The sequence below is a fragment of the Aotus nancymaae genome, unplaced genomic scaffold (assembly GCF_030222135.1).
Source record: "Aotus nancymaae isolate 86718 unplaced genomic scaffold, 86718_ANA_hifiasm-v0.15.2.pri h1tg000007l, whole genome shotgun sequence".
Taxonomy (NCBI): Eukaryota; Metazoa; Chordata; class Mammalia; order Primates; family Aotidae; genus Aotus; species Aotus nancymaae.
This window is the reverse complement of record NW_026988418.1, coordinates 599,996-615,924: the sequence shown is the minus strand read 5'-3', so window position 1 is coordinate 615,924 and position 15,929 is coordinate 599,996.

Sequence of the window (15,929 nt, the reverse complement as noted above, 5' to 3'; positions counted from 1 at the left end):
ATGACTCCTTGTGGCATTCTGAAGTGTGTACCAGGCTCTGGACTAGGTGCTAGGTTTCCAGGGAGGAGCCAAATACAGGCCTTGCTCTTTTGGAGCTTGGAGGTTGGTGGGGAAAATTATAGGCATGCACCAAGGAATCGTACAAACGCACATATAACTACAAAAGGATGCAGCCAAGGGCAGGTGGCCACTGGCATCTATGTACAGCGAGGAAAGTGCAAACAACAGAATAAAAATAAAATGCTTCCTCTCAGGGAGGCTTCTCAGAGGGCATGATATTTGAGCCAAACTCTGAAGGATGGGTAGAAGGATTTAAAACAAAGACAGGTGCTGTCTAATGGAAATATGTGAGCCACATATGTTTTTGTCTAGGCAGGGTGGCTCATGTCTGTAATCCTAACACTTTGGGAGGCAAAGATGGGAGGATGACTTGAGCCCAGGAGTTTGAGACCAGCCTGGGCTGCATGGTGAGGCCCCCATCTCTAAAACAAACCAAAAAAATTTTTTTTCTAGTAGCCACAGTATAAAAAGGAAAAAGAAAAAGATGAGATTAATTTTAATTACATCCATTACTTAACTATATATATATACAAAGTGTTATTTTTATTTTATTTTATTTTATTTTTTGAGACGGAGTTTCGCTCTTGTTGCCCAGGCTGCAGTGCAGTGGCATGATCTCGGCTTACTGCAACCTCCGCCTCCCAGGTTCAAGCGATCCTCCTGCCTCAGCCTCCTGAGTAGCTGGGATTACAGGTATGTGCTACCATGCACGGCTAATTTTGTATTTTTAGTACAGACGGGGTTTCTCCATGTTGGTCAGGCTGGTCTTGGACTCCCAACTGCAGATGATCCGTTCGCTTCAGCCTCCCAAAGTTCTGGGATTACAGGTGTGGGCCACTGCGCCCGGCCCCCCTACTTTTTTTTTTTTTTTTTCTCATAGAGACAAGGTCTCATTATATTGCCCAGGCTGGTCTTGAGCTCCTGGCCTCAAGCAATCCTCTCACCTTGACTTCCCAAAGTGCTGGGATTATAGGCATAAGCCACTGTACCTGACCTGAAGTATTATCTTTTTAACATGCAATCAAGGTAAAAAATTATTAGTGAGATCTTTTACATTTTTAAAACTAAATGTTCAATGTTCTGTGTGTATTTTTACACTCACAGCATATCTTAATTTGGATGCTAAATTTTCACCAGAAATACCTGATCTGTAATGACATTGCGTTAAAACTAAAGTTGAAAAACAAGATAGCCATACCCAAGTTGTTTTAAGAACGCTTAACAGTTTTTCAGTAACTGAATGAAATACATTTTTAAATTTTAAATTTGGTCAATTAAAATTAAATAACGTTAGTAATTCAGTTCTTCAGTTGCTCTAGCCATCTTTCAAATGCTCAACAAGCACATGTGGCCAGTGGCTACCATGTTGGACAGCAGAGTTCTACAGACGCAGCATATGCAACTGTCCGGTGGCAGAAAGTAGCTTGGCCAAGGAACTGAAAGAAAGCCAGTATAGCTGGGAGGCCTGGAGGACAAGTGAGTTCCGACGATTCTAGAAAGATTGCCTGGAGTTGACCCTTTATTCTCAGAGCCGAGGGAGGCTGCTGAGGGGTTTTAAGCAGTAGGCCAAGAAAACCAGATTTGCATTTTGCAAAGATCACTTTGTCTGAGCTTGAAAGACAGATTAGGAGTGGCTGCTTAGGAGGCTGTTGCTGGCATCTAGGCGAGGGATGTTGGAGTTTGGACTGGGGTGGTGGCAGTGGAAATGGAGGGGAGCAAGCAAAATCAAAAGGTATTTGGGGCACAAAGTGGACAGACTTTGCTGATGCATCAGATATGGAAGAGGGCAGAGACTGGGAGGGAGTTATCAAGGATGAAATCCCTGTTTCTGGCTTGAACACCCAGACAGATGACGGTTCTGTGTTCTGACACACAAAACCTGTGAGGAAGACCAGTTTTGGAGAAGAAGGACAACATAAATCTGGTTTCGACCCGGTAAAGATGGTGAGCAGACATTGCTTAGACATAAACACAGGTGTAGTTGCACAGGGAGAGTTTGGGCTGGAATGTAAACTGGTGTACAGAAGGCAATTGAGGCTGTGGGTTTGGAAGAGGTCAACTGAAAAGACAGCACTGGGTGAAGAGAGGAGTCTTCACCCAGCTCTAATATAAAGGCCCTCTAAATATAAAGATCAGATCACAAAGGATGAGTTAAAGAAGGAGCAGGCAAGAGGAAACCCAGGGGAATATCAAGTCCCAGAAACTAGCAAGAAGGAGGGAGAGATCAAGCAAAAGAAGGCTGGAAAGTGACCATTAGACTTAGCAACATGCATGCCAACAGAACCTTAGCAGAGGTGTTTGGGGAGGGTGATGGACACAGACAATTCTCGAGCTGTGAAAAGGGGAAAGAGAAATAGGACAGGAGCTAGAAAGAAATATGAGTCAAGAGTCTTTTTTCTTTAGGTGGGAAAGACTTGAAGGTGTTTAAAACCTTCTTGGAGGGGTACACTTAAGAGAAAGTGGTTGAGTACACAGGCAAGAGAAGGGGAAGTCAGTAGTGGAGAGTTCCATGGGGAGGGACAGCTTTGCAGGAGCAAGGAGAGAGTGATGCAGGTATGGGGAGGCTGGGAGGTGAGAAAAGTGGGGGATTTCATGTCTGTGTACCTGCAGGTCTTGTCTTATCTACACCTGTCATCTTCACTGCCAGTCACAGGCTGCCCACAGCCAGTCCCAGCCCCTCTTCCCTCACTTTCTTTTTTTTTTTTTTTGAGACAGAGTCTCACTCTGTCGCCAGGCTGAAGTGCAATGGCGCAATCTTGGAATCTCGGTTCACCGCAACCTCCACCTCCTAGGTTCAAGTGATTCTCCTGCCTCAGCCTTCTGAGTAGCTGGGACTACAGGAATGTGCCATCACACCCAGCTAATTTTTGTATTTTTAGTAGAGACGGGGTTTCACCATGTTGGCCAGGATGGTCTCGATCTCTTGACCTCAGCCCGTCTTGGCCTCCCAAAGTGCTGGGATTACAGGCGTGAGCCACCCCGCCCCTCTTCCCTCACTCTTTACCTTCTCTCCTCTCCTTGACCCTGGCTTTGTCTTTGCAAGTCTCTCTGTCCCTATCCATCTTCCATCTCTGTGTTTGTTCTCTCTGCCTTTGCCCCTCTCTGCATCTCTAACTCTGCCTTCTCGGCCCCTCTTTTTGTCACCCTGACCTCCTCTGTTCCCACTTCAGCCTCTGACACTATTTTTGTGCACCATGGATTATCTCTGTCCTCCTGTTTCTCACTTCTGGGCATAAATCCTCAGTCCCAGTATGTTTTGGCCGTCTTTGGCTCTGATTTGTCCCTGACCCTTAGGCCTGTGCTACTCAAAGTGTAGCCATAGACCAGCGACCTTGGCTTCATCTGGAAGCTTGCTAAAAATACAGATTCTCAGGCCCTTCCCAGACCTAAAGAATCTGAATATGCCTTGTAAGAAGATCCCTTAGGAAATCTGTGCAGATATTTAACAATTTGAGAAGTACTGTCATAAGCTTTCCTCCACACCAACATCAAAGCAGAAATCCAGAATCTCAGCAACATCCAAGAAAGAGCTGGATCCTCCTGTTATCTCCTGCCATCAACTCTGTGATGCTCTGAGCTATCCCGCTTCTCTACATCACATCTTTCAGCCACCTAAAGCTGCTCCTGAAGTCCTTCAGACAGCTATGACAAGAAACACAGGATGGGTTTCAGGAAATCCTGAATTCACTGATGTACATATCACACTTGAGCTTCCGCATCTGCAGAATTACTGGCAAGAGCATCTGATACTAATACACTGTGTGCTTTCAGATGTGATTCCAGTACCTTCCTAAAAAACAATGAGCCCCATCCTTTTCCTGTCTGTCTCACCCTGTCCTGTTTTGAGCTGGAGAGGGGTGTGTGTTTTAAAACCTGCTCACAATCCTGGAAGCAACCCACCTGAGGCAGAGACCATAAGTGCTGAGGGCAGCGCAGAGTTGCTCTAGACATCACGCCCTGTGCTTTTTAGGATGAGTGAGTGCTGGAGAAAGGGAATCTATTTCAAGATATAGAGCTGCCTAACCCTATTCCCAAGTTTAGGCAACAACAGCATGTGATTGTGTGCGGTTGTTACGTGCCCACATTGTTATTTGGAAAATGTTAGCTTTTTCTTCTACAGGGCCACAGATTTGCCCAGACTAACACATTTCTGGCCACCGTACGCAGTTCCAGCTCTGGTATGTTTCAGATCAACTCTCCAGAGTGTAGATTTGTTTTCCATTTCAATATTTTGGGTGATGGGGTTGTGTTTTCTGGATTTGTTTATTTAAGTGGGGATTTTTTTCTTTCTGGTTTGTTTGGTTTGGTGTAGGAGGACTGAGAGGGAATTTAGGAAAAGGGTCAGCTTCTCGGGCTCCATTACAAGTCCCTGATGCAGGGTCAGCAACCCAGGTGCTGGCTTTTTGCCTCTCACTCCTCCAGCTGTGGTCCACACCAGATTTAAATGGGCAACAGGTGGAAACCCAAGTGAATGGTGATAAGGTAGGAGGAAAACAATCGGCTAGAACAGGTTTCATTTTGAAGGACTAAATTCATTGCAAAAGGGCTGGAATACTGTGTAATGCTGCCAGTAAAAGTGAGCCGAAACAAAAGCCTAGTTATAGGGGAGTAGAGAAGATCTGAAGATTAGATGCCTCAGGGGTTGCTGAGACGTGAGCATACCAGGGTTGGGTGCACCTGCTTTGGTGTGGCACACCTCCTGGCTCTCCCAAGAGAAAGCCAACACAGGGGGAACAATGAACAGGTTTTGGCTGGAGTCTCGGTTGAAGCTCCTTTTGCATCAAGAATGTGAGGCCGGGCATGGTGGTGCATGCTTCTAATCCCAGCACTTTGGGAGGCTGAGGCAGGAGGACAGCTTGAGGCCAGGAGTTCAAGACCAGTCTGGGCAACATAGTGAGACCTTGTCTCTACTGAGAGGGAGAGAGAGACCTGCACTAAATAGACCCTTCGGTGAGCAGGCATGGATGGGGGACAGTGGGAGAGTTAGTAAATCTGGGCCCCTTACTTTCTCTGTCACCGCTAGCCTACCAGGTTCTTGGTGACAAGAGACCCAGGCCAGTGGCTGGAAAAGGTGGCTTGGGTTCTGCTCCAGAGTCTTCCAGAACTTAAGTAGGAAATTGCGAAACAGGACTACGTTTTGAAAGAGAAAGTATGTGAAAAATGGTTCCTCCCTCGCTCGTTCGCTCTCCCGGAGCTTGGTGCAGGGAGGTGGGTGAGATGGATTCCTGGCTGGACTCAGTCTGGTGTGGGAAAGAGGCAGAGCCAAGTCCCCAGGGGGACCCCTCAGGCCAGTTCTCTGCAGCTGTCAGCCTTTGGTTATTGATTCTTGTGATTGGGATGCACTTTTTCCATCTGTCGAGCATCAGCCTGGTCCATGGAGAAGACCAGCTCCTTCCTCTGGCTGAGTTTTGTCTCCCAAAAGGCTGGATTCTGAGGGCTCCCTCTGCAACCCAATATGTACCATGGACTGCTGATTAAATGCTTGGAATGTCTTCAGGGTGAGCCAGGCCTGTCCATAAAATGGGAGGCATTTTGGCAGTTCCGAGGCCCCTGGCACCCAGTCTTGGCCCTGGCCTGGCTATCTTCTTCAAGGAGCTGTGGTGGGCCTCCTGCCAGGATGCTTCCCTGGGAAACATCGAAGTGAGTTAAAGTCAACAATAAGTTCATCTCCAAAAGGAATCAACTAGCTGCCTTTGGGGCAGGGGAACAGAAGCAGGGGGTGGGGGGGACAAGGATTAGGGGGCAGAGGAGGGTGACAGTGATGCTGTAACAGCCAGATCAGATCCAAGCCTGTCAAACAAGCTGGCAGCTCAAGGAACAAAGAGAAGTGCTTTCCCGGGCCAGTCCTGGAAGGCTCACTTGGCAAAGGTGTGACAATGAGGGTGTCACAATCCCAGGGACCATGGAAAGTATTCTCTTCAGGATTCGGAGCTGGAGCAAGACACTGAGATGGAAAGAGGCTGTGGTGGTCGGGAGGGTGGGGCAGTGAGCTGTGGCTCTGCTGACCCAAGCCTGTCCCGTGGGGATGTGAGGATGGCCACTCAGGCAGTTGAACTCCACTGTCTCATCTTGGAGGACTTGAAGAGGGAGGACTTGGTGCCGAGGCCAAATGACTATCACACTCTCGAGTATAGAACCCAACATTTTAATCTGATCATCTCTCCCATCAGATTTATTTCTGAGGGCTTTCCATGTGGATAATGGCTCCTGATTTGGGCCAGTGTCTGGCTGCTGCACTCCTGGCTTCCTAGAGCCTGAGAAAACCACACCCTCAAGGGTATTCAGTGGTGCACCAGGCCAAAAGCAATGCAGTCTCGATCTTTCTGTCATTTGGCCACAACTGGTGGTGACAACCCAGCTTTCCAGGGCCATTTCCTGCCACTTCCGTCCCCTGCCCCATTGACTCTTCTACTCAGAAACACTCACTGGTGCCCAGTACAAATACACTTTCAAGTTCCCACACCTTGGGCTTCAGGAGCCAATGGCACAGCACGCCCAAAGCTAGCACTGCCCTGGGATGGGCCTGAAGCTGGAGCCACCTCTCTGTGGGCCCAGAGTAGATTCCCAGCCTGCCCAGCTACTCCAGGGCTGGGCTCAGTGTGGAGGAGGGCAGCAGCACCTCCCTCCTTTGGACAGAAAAGTCTGATAAAAAGCTGCCTGTTCCAGGTTGAGATACACATAACCCATCTGGCTCAGACTTCCGATATGCCCCGGGGGCTTGCAGACTCTGGCAACAACTGCCTTGAATATATACTTGGCCTTTCTCCCAAGGGCAGGACCATCGCCGATAGACTGTGCTTGATTTCTCTCATGCCCGCACGTTCATTCTCACAAGGTATTTTATTGTACAGAGGTATTTGCTTACCACGCATAGTTACAATTCTTTTCCCACCACCAAACCAACAAAACGTCCACAGACATCGCCTCTCAATTTCTCACAAACACGTTTTCATCGCATTCCCATGCTTTACCCTTCTGCTTCCCTCTTTTTTTCTCTCACTTTTTTCAAACCTGTTTCACCCTTCTGACCCTTCTGATCCCTCTCCACGCTGGCTGCCTGGCTGGCTTCTCTGCTCTCCCAGACGGCCCGTAGCGCCCCATCTACCACTTGCCTTTGTCTTCCTTTGTTTCCTTTGTTTGCTTTCCTTTGGCTGTGTAGCCACAGGTTCTTCACAGCCATGGCTTGCCCGGTCTGTAGTTCTCCTGTATATTTGACCAGTTGCATTCGTCTTTTGGTATCGCAGCCTAGATGTTCGTTGAGTGAATGAATGAACCAATCCCTCTTGGTCGGGTACGTTCTTATATTGTCCCTGGAGATGACAGTTCTTGATGGTGCTTACTCCTTTTTCTTTCTTGGAGGAAAAATGAGGCAGGCATCAAAGTTCAGTAGCGCACCAGGCCAAAAGCAATGCAGTCTCGATCTTTCTGTCATTTGGCTACAACTGGTGATGACAACACAGATTTCCAGGGCCATCTCCTGCCACTCCCATCCCCTGCCCCATCGACTCTTATACTCAGAATTACTCACTGGTGCCCAGTACAAATACACTTTCAAGTTCCCGTGCCTTCATCTACGCTGTTCTCTCACCCTAAAGTGTGTTTCTCCCCGCTTTCATCTGTTGACCTTCTACTCATATTTCATACCCAGATGGAATTACTCTTCCTCTGTGAAGGAGGCCCCTCCCCAATAGCTGCTCCTCCTATGTTTCTATGGACTATTTCACGTTTATGACATCCGTGTCTGTGTCCCACAGCCTAAGGTCAGCTCCTGGGAGAAGAGACTGTGGGATTTATTATTGTATTCCTGTTCTTTCCCAAGTCTCTTGAGGCTGTGGGTACAGTTGGAGATACTCTCATAGCGCTTATGGTATGCGCATACACATAGCACGTACAGTACTACACATGGACACAGTGCTTACACCGTTCTAAGCCTTTTACTTGCACTGCTTCGTTTAACCTCAACACAGCCCTGTGAGGTGGATACCATTATTAGGCCCATTTTACAGATGAGGAAACCGAAACACAGACAGGTGAAAGGATGTGACCAAGGACACACAGTTAATAAATAGTGAGGTCAGAATTGGACCCCAGGTTGTCTGGCTCAGCTACTACTTAGCTATGTGGAAACTTGCATTTTCCCTGTCCCTTTCCATACCTTAGTACCATGATATGCAGCCTAGTGAGTGTCTCATGTATTGGCAGGAGGGGATTCTGAGGGTTGGATCATATGTGCTCACAAGTAACACTACAGGGTCGTCAGGGACATCCACCCGCCCCCACCTCTCCTCTCTATCCCCTCGTCAGCATGCATTGCTCACAAAGCTACTCAAGACCACCTTACCGCTGCCATGCCTACCAGTGTGTGCCCCCATGCCATGCTGCCCCCCCGAGTGTAGCCCTTAAAGACCACGGTGCACCAGAACCATTCGGGGCAAGTGGACCATCTCCTCTACTTCTGTTGTGCTTTGCTTCAAAATCACCAAAAGTTGCTTTCACAAAGGCTGTGGACAAAGGAGTTCTTTGGATTTCTGCCTGAAGCTCCCTTCTCCTTTGAGCTCAGGAAAAAAAAATTGTGGGGCTCAGCTAGGGGACTGACAGGTCAGTGCTGCTCCCCCAGACTTGCTTTTGCCCTCCAGCACCAGCTCTCTCCCCATGAATTTTAAACCCCTGCAGAGAGCCCCCTGCTGGTCCATGAAAGCATCAGCTACATCAAATGTGGAGTGGACCCCTCATCTGAATCCCCAGGGCAGAAAAATGAAAGATACCTCTGTAGTGGGATAGGCAATATTCACTTTCAGAGGGCAATGGCAAATAGATAGTCATTGAATGGTCAATTCCCTGTCTCTTCAATGATCAGAACACACACCAGTGCCCTAACACAGGGGGTTGTAGGTGAGTGTTTTCTGTAAAGGGCCAGGTAGTAAATCTTTTAGGCTTCACGGGCCATACGTGGTCTGTCGTGGCTACTCATCTCTGCCTTTGTAGTGCAAAAGACCGTAGACCTTATGTAAACAAATGGTGTGGCTGTGTACCAATAAAACTTCATTTATGAACCCAGAAGTTTGAATTTCATATAATTTTCACATGTTACAAAATATTATTATTATTATTTTGAGACTGAGTTTTACTCTGTCGCCAGGCTGGAGTGCAGTAGTGCGATCTCGGCTCACTGCAACCTCTGCCTCCTGGATTCAAGTGATTCCCCTACCTCAGCCTCCCAAGTAGCTGGGATTACAGGCACGTGCCACCATGCCTGGCTAATTCTTTGTATTTTAGTAGAGACAGAATTTCACCATGCTGGCCAGGATGGTCTCCATCTCCTGACCTCGTGATCCGGCCACCTCGGCCTCCCGAAGTGCTGGGATTACAGGTGTGAGCCACTGTGCCCAACCTGGTTCATGCCTTTTGTTGATGTAGGGGAGTGGGGAGGACACAGCAAAACCTGAGTCCCCAGGTCCTGGATACAGTGACGGGGCATCCTGGGGACTTGCCCATCTCTAGCTAGAAGCAAAACTGACAACTTTAAAGTCTCTCAGACAGACTTTTAAAGCATCTAGAAAGGGCTGGGTGCAGTGGCTTGCGCCTGTAATCCCAGCACTTTGGGAGGCTGAGGCAGGTGGATCATTTGAGGTCAGGAGTTTGCAACCAGCCTGGCCAACATGGTGAAACCCCAACTTTACTAAAAAAATAAAGATTATCCAGGCATGGTGGCAGGCGCCTGTAATCCCAGCTACTCAGGAGGCTGAGGCAGGAGATGCACTTGAACCCTGGAGGCAGAGGTTGCAGTGAGCTGAGATCGTACCACTATACTCCAGCCTGGATGACAGAGTGAGAGTCCATCTCGAAACAAACAAACAAAAAAGCATCTAGAAGAGTCCTGCAACCTGGGTGGCACAGTGAGTAGGAAGGATTGCTTTTCCCAAAGGTGGGGGAGTTAAAGACTTTCCTTTTCTAATCAGGGCTCTAAGAAAGGAACCATAGCTAAAGGTTTTGATCACTTCTTCCCCTGCTGCTTGAGAAGATATTTACCTTGACTTTCTTCCATACCTTCACCTGAATCCCTATTTTAGAAATAACATTTTGTTCCTAGTCTAGACTAAACCAGACAGGAGAGCAAGAGAGACCGAGGAGGTCAAGGAAAATCTCAGTGTCTTGCTGGGCCGAGGATGCCCTTAGGGCCAGACTGACCATCTGACAGACAGAGCTTTCCCTGATCTGGGGGTTTTAGGAGGGAAGTTGACTTTTCAGATACTTTAACGTGACATTATTCTACTGGGAAACAATCCAAGGGACCTGGTTAAAATTTTTAAAAAGTGTTTTCCTAAAGAAAACGAAGGGAGGTGAACAGGACACAAGGGGGTAAAGAATTACACAAAGATTTGGTCTAATGGCTTCAAAATCAAAAGGATCACTGACAGATAGATATCAAGAGTAATAGGAAACACATTGATCCTGGGACGATGACTTCACAGAGGCCCTCCAGCCTCGGCAGAGCTTAAACAATTATCTGCAATTTGGAATTATACTTTAAATTCCCACATCACTGTGTGTTCTGGATCCATTTCTCAGGACATGGCCAGCAGTCTTGAGATACCTAAACTGGGCTGAAAATTAAGAGGCCATTAATAGCATCTCATAAAAGTGCTCCTCAGATTTTCTTAAGCAGAATATGCCGAAGACCACAAGGGATTCAGTGATAGGAAGGAGCAAAATGCTTCTAGTTATTTTTCCAAAGCTTAATCTGGGATCTTTTTGAAGAGCTCCTACCCAGCAGTGAGAGGCACGCCAAGACTAACACAGACTGTTCTTCCCACTTAGAAATGGTGACCATACGGAGGAGTTTCTCGGGGTTCCCAGAGGTGAGTCTCCTAGCCATTTTTATAGCTAGCAAGCCCACCAGTTTGCTATGTCCTTGTTCAAGAATTTTCCAGGCATCCTAGACAGAAAACTGAGAGTAACTTGGCTTATGAAGCTCCAAGTTAATACACTTTACTTTCCTTTTTTAAATTATTTTTATTTTTGTGTGTGTGGCAGGATGTCACTGTGTCCCCCAGGCTGGAGTGCAGTGGCACAATCTTGGCTCACTGCAATCTCTGCCTCTCGGGCTCAAGCAATTCTTGTGCCTCAGCTTCCCTAGTAGCTGGGATTACAGGCATGTGCCACCATACCCAGCTAATTTTTGTATTTTTAGTAGAGACAGGGTTTCACCATGTTGAGCAGGTTGGTCTTGAACTCCTGACCTCAGATGACCCGCCCACCTTGGCCTCCCAAAGTGTTGAGATTACAGGCATGACCCACCATGCCTGGCCAAAGTTAATACACTTTACTTTTCTTATATTTGAATTTGCTTATGAAACTGTTGAGGTTGTATAACCAAGGACTCACTTTTTTGTTTTCTAGCAATGAAACAAAACAACAAAACCCTGAAGATATATTCTGAGTCTTTATCTGTTCTTCCAGAGTCCCAGAACCTAGCACTTAGGGACTAGGACTGTTTCATATTTGGCAGTGGTCATTCCAGGGGCCCAACTCTTGGCCCCAGCAGGCAGGGTCAATACATCACGGGCTTGCCAGAGGAGAGATACAAGAGGCCTGAAAAGAGCAGCTTCTGCTAGCAGTTCAACTGGGAAGTATAACCCAACAAGCTGGCACTAATTAAGAGCTAATGGCCTTACAATGGAGCATTGCCAAAGGATAACGACCCTCAGGCTGCAGCGTAAATATCAAGGCATTTGGGGCAGAGCCAAGACATATATTTTCAGAGCGCATTAGACACTGCAGCAGCCTTCCTCACCCTGCTTCTGCTAAGAACGAGATTTAAAATAGGTGGGAAAGAAGCTGGATCTTCCAGGGCTGCCTTCTGGTCAGCTGTCAGACAGCCTCAGAGTGACTTTTGGAAAAGACTTCACTTTGATATATACAAGAATCACTTGAGGAGCTTGCTAAAATGTAGATTCTCTTGGCCCCACCCCCAGGATGGTCTGATTTTGGAAGCTCTGGGATAAAACCCAGGAATCTGCATTTTTACTTTATTTTATTTCTGAGATAGGATCTCACTCTGTCACCCAGGCTGGAGTGCAGTGTCGCTATCTCATTGCAGCCTCCACTTTCCAGGTTCAAGGGATTCTCCAGCCTCAGCCTCCCAAGTACCTGGGACTACAGGTTTGAGCCACCATGCCTGGCCAATTTTTGTATGTTTTGTAGAAACAAGGTTTTGCCATGTTGCCCAGGCTGGTCTCGAACTCCTGAGCTCAAGGGATCCACCTGCCTCTGTTTCCCAAAGTGCTGGGATTCCAGGCATGAACCACCATGCCCAGCATTTTTAAACAGCTTCCCCAAGTGATTCTGATGCTTGTGGTTTTCGGACCACACTTTGAAAAATGCTACTTTAGAAGTTGCTGTTATTTGCCCATTAGCCCCCAATGACAAACTTTTTACAGAATGAAGATAAATGTAAGGTCAGGGCCAGGCACGGTGGCTCATGCCTGTAATCCTAGTGCTTTGGGAGGCCAAGGTTGGTGGATCACCTGAGGTCAGGAGTTCAAGACCAGCCTGGTCAACATGGCAAAACCCCGTCTCTACTAAAAACACAAAAATTAGCTGAGTGTCATGGTGGGCACCTGTAATCCTAGCTATTGGAGAGGCTGAGGCAGAAGAATTGCTTGAACCCAGGAGGTGGAAGTTGCAGTGAGCCGAGAGCATGCCATTGCACTCCAGCCTAGACAACAGAGGGAGACTCAGTCTCAGGAAAAAAAAAAAAAAAAAAAAAGGCCGGGCGCAGACGCCTGTAACCCCAGCACTTTGGGAGGCTGAGGCAGGCGGATCACCTGAGGTCAGGAGTTCAAGACCAACCTGACCAACATGGTGAAACCTCATCTCTACTAAAAATACAAAATATTAGCCGGTCGTGGTGGCCCAGCTAATCCCACTGGGTACCACTGGATTAGCTGGGCCCATTACTTGCCTGTAATCCCAGCTACTCTGGAGCCTGAGGCAGGAGAATTGCTTGAACCTGGGAGGCAGAGGTTATGGTAAGCCAAGATCGTCCCACTGCACTCCTGCCTCTGCAGCAAGAGTGAAACTCCCACTCAAAAAAAAAGTGAGGTCAGGATTCTCTGCCTCCTGTGAAGACACCAGTCCAGAACATGGCATTTCCAGCCAGTCTCCGTTAAGGCCTTCTCATTACCAAGAGCAAGAGTTGAGGGGATGAGGGGCTAACCCCGTATTTGGAGAAAAACAGAAAGCATCCCATCTGTATGATGTGTACCATGTCCGCGATGCTTTCATATACCATAACTCATATGATCTTATTGCAGTCTTTCCGGGGAGTGAAGTTATTGCATCTGTTTTAAAGCTGAGGAACTGTAGACCTGGAGGTGTGTCTTGCCTCTGCTGATCAGCATGACATCAGAAGAGGGAGTGAAATAGTCACTGCATTACAATGCGGCAAGCTAGGCAGGCAAACCAAAGCAGTAACTTAAGCTTGACCTACCTTGATCAGGCTTTTTATCTGCTGGTAGAGTTGAAGCTGGTTGTCGAGATCGACAAATATTCTTGTAAAAGGATTGATGGGTCAGATTATAAAAATAGATGGAAAGTTTGTATGATAAACGCAAGCGGAGTATGAGAACAGGAGAGAAACAACCCACCATATCATCTGGGAAAATGAAACTCCTTGGCAAGACTTCACAACAGCCTGATCTAAAATTTCATAATGAAATTATGTCTCTGATCAAAGCCTGAATGAGCTCATGGGCTGATTTTTGCCATCCGTGTTTATTCTGGTTTGCACCAACTTGAGGCATCAGAAACACATTAACTGGATCTTCTCTCTGGGAGGAGGCTATCGTACCCTTGTTTTGGGGATCAAAGGGACAGGGTGTGGTGGAAGGGGGCGTCTTCACTGAGCATGAAGTTTTTCCCAACTAGCTCTCAGAGCTTCCCTGACACAGGTCAGGGTCAGGGCCTTCCCAGCAGAGTTGCATTTAATTTCATGATACTTGCCCTTGGGGCAATAAAAGCAAAGCTTGAGGGAGAGAAGGTATTTCCAGCTCTTGCCTATGACTTGGCCTGCTTTTGCTCTAAAAAGAATGTTTTGGGGTTTGTTTCAAACTCAGAGAAATAAAGACTCAATCATCCCCTGCTCAATTAGAATAACTCACTTTATAACAAGTTGTTTGTTTTTACAAAATGAGCTACACTGCATGAATCCACCCTTCCTCTTGCCTAACCATCTCTTCTCTGGCCTGTCCAGAGGGTACAAAGATAGCCACTTCCTGACAATTTGAGGTACCAAAAAAGAGAGAGGGGTCAGTCACGATGGCTCACGCTTGTAATCCCAGCACTTTGGGAGGTCAAGGTGGATGGATCACTTGGAGTCAGGAGTTTGAGACCAGTCTGGTCAACATGGTGAAACTCAGTCTCTACTAAAAATACAAAAATTAGCTGGGCGTGGTGCCACATGCCTGTAATCCCAGCTACTGGTAAGGCTGAGGCAGGAGACTTGCTTGAACCTGGGAGGTGGAGGTTGCAGTGAGCTGAGATCATGCCACTGCACTCCAGCCTGGGCAACAGAGTGTGACTCCATTTCAAAAAAAAGAAAAAACAAAAAACAAAAGAGAGAGGGCTTCTTGGTTGAAACACTGGCATCTAGAGACTTTATTTTGGCCAGTAGAAACAGAAATCGATGGGTCGTAATGCCTTCCTTCACCCTCAAGGCAAGAGACATTCCCCCTCTACTCATTCTTTCATTTAATGAATATTTTTTGAGTCCTTTGTTTCGGGTGCTGTTCAAGTCTTAAGGGCACAGCAGCGAACAAATTTACAAGGTCCCTGCTCTCAAGAAGCTTACATTCTAGTTTGGGGGAAGCAGCCAAGAAAGTTGTAAAAAAAAAAATTCAGCAGGTGATAAATGCCATGAAATAAAACAGAATACTGTAACAGAACAACTGTGAAAGGGTGAAAGGTGGCTGATTTAGACAAATTAGACAGGGAAGAGTTCTCCCAGTACCAAGAGTCACCAGATAAAATACAGGACATACGATTATATTTGAATTTCAGGCAAATGATGAATACTTTTTTACTAGAAGTATTTTCCAGGCACTATTGGAAGCACACTTTAAAAAAAGTATTCATTTTTTTCTCTGGAATTCAAATTTAATTTGGTGTTCTGTATTTCTATTTGCTAACTCTTGCAAGCCTACTAATAGGTAATATTTGAGCTGAGAATTGAATGACCAGCTATGCAAAGATTCTGGGAAAGAGTGATTCAGACAGAGACTATATCCAGTGTAGGCCAGTGCGGTGGCTCATGCCCGTAATCCCAGCACACTGGGAGGCCAAGGCAGGAAGATCACCTGAGGTTAGGAGTTCGAGACCAGACTGGTCAGCATGGTGAAATCCTGTCTCTACTAAAAATACAAAAATTAGCCGGGCGTGGTGGTGGGCACCTGTAATCCCAGCTACTCAGGAGGCTGGGGCATGAGAATGGCTTGAACCTGAGAGGTGGAGGTTGTAGTGAGCCGAGATCATGCGACTGCAATCCAGCCTGGACAACAGAGTGAGACTGTGCCTCAAAAAAAAAAAGAGAGAGAAACAAAAAGAATAAGAGAGCGAGCGAGAGAATATCCAGTGCAAATGTCAAAATAACCAGAGGGAGGGAGGTACACATGAGGTCAGATAAATAGGCAGGGGCGAGATCACAGAATTCTGCAGAGTTGGCAAAGTTTGAATCAATCTCTGTCTCTGTTTCTCCCTTCTCCCTTCCCCTACCCCTCATTCTAACAGTCATGATAAGCCATTGGAGTTGTAAGGAAGAGGATGACATGTTCTAATGGGTATTTGGCTGCTGTGCGGTCGGCAACTTTTGG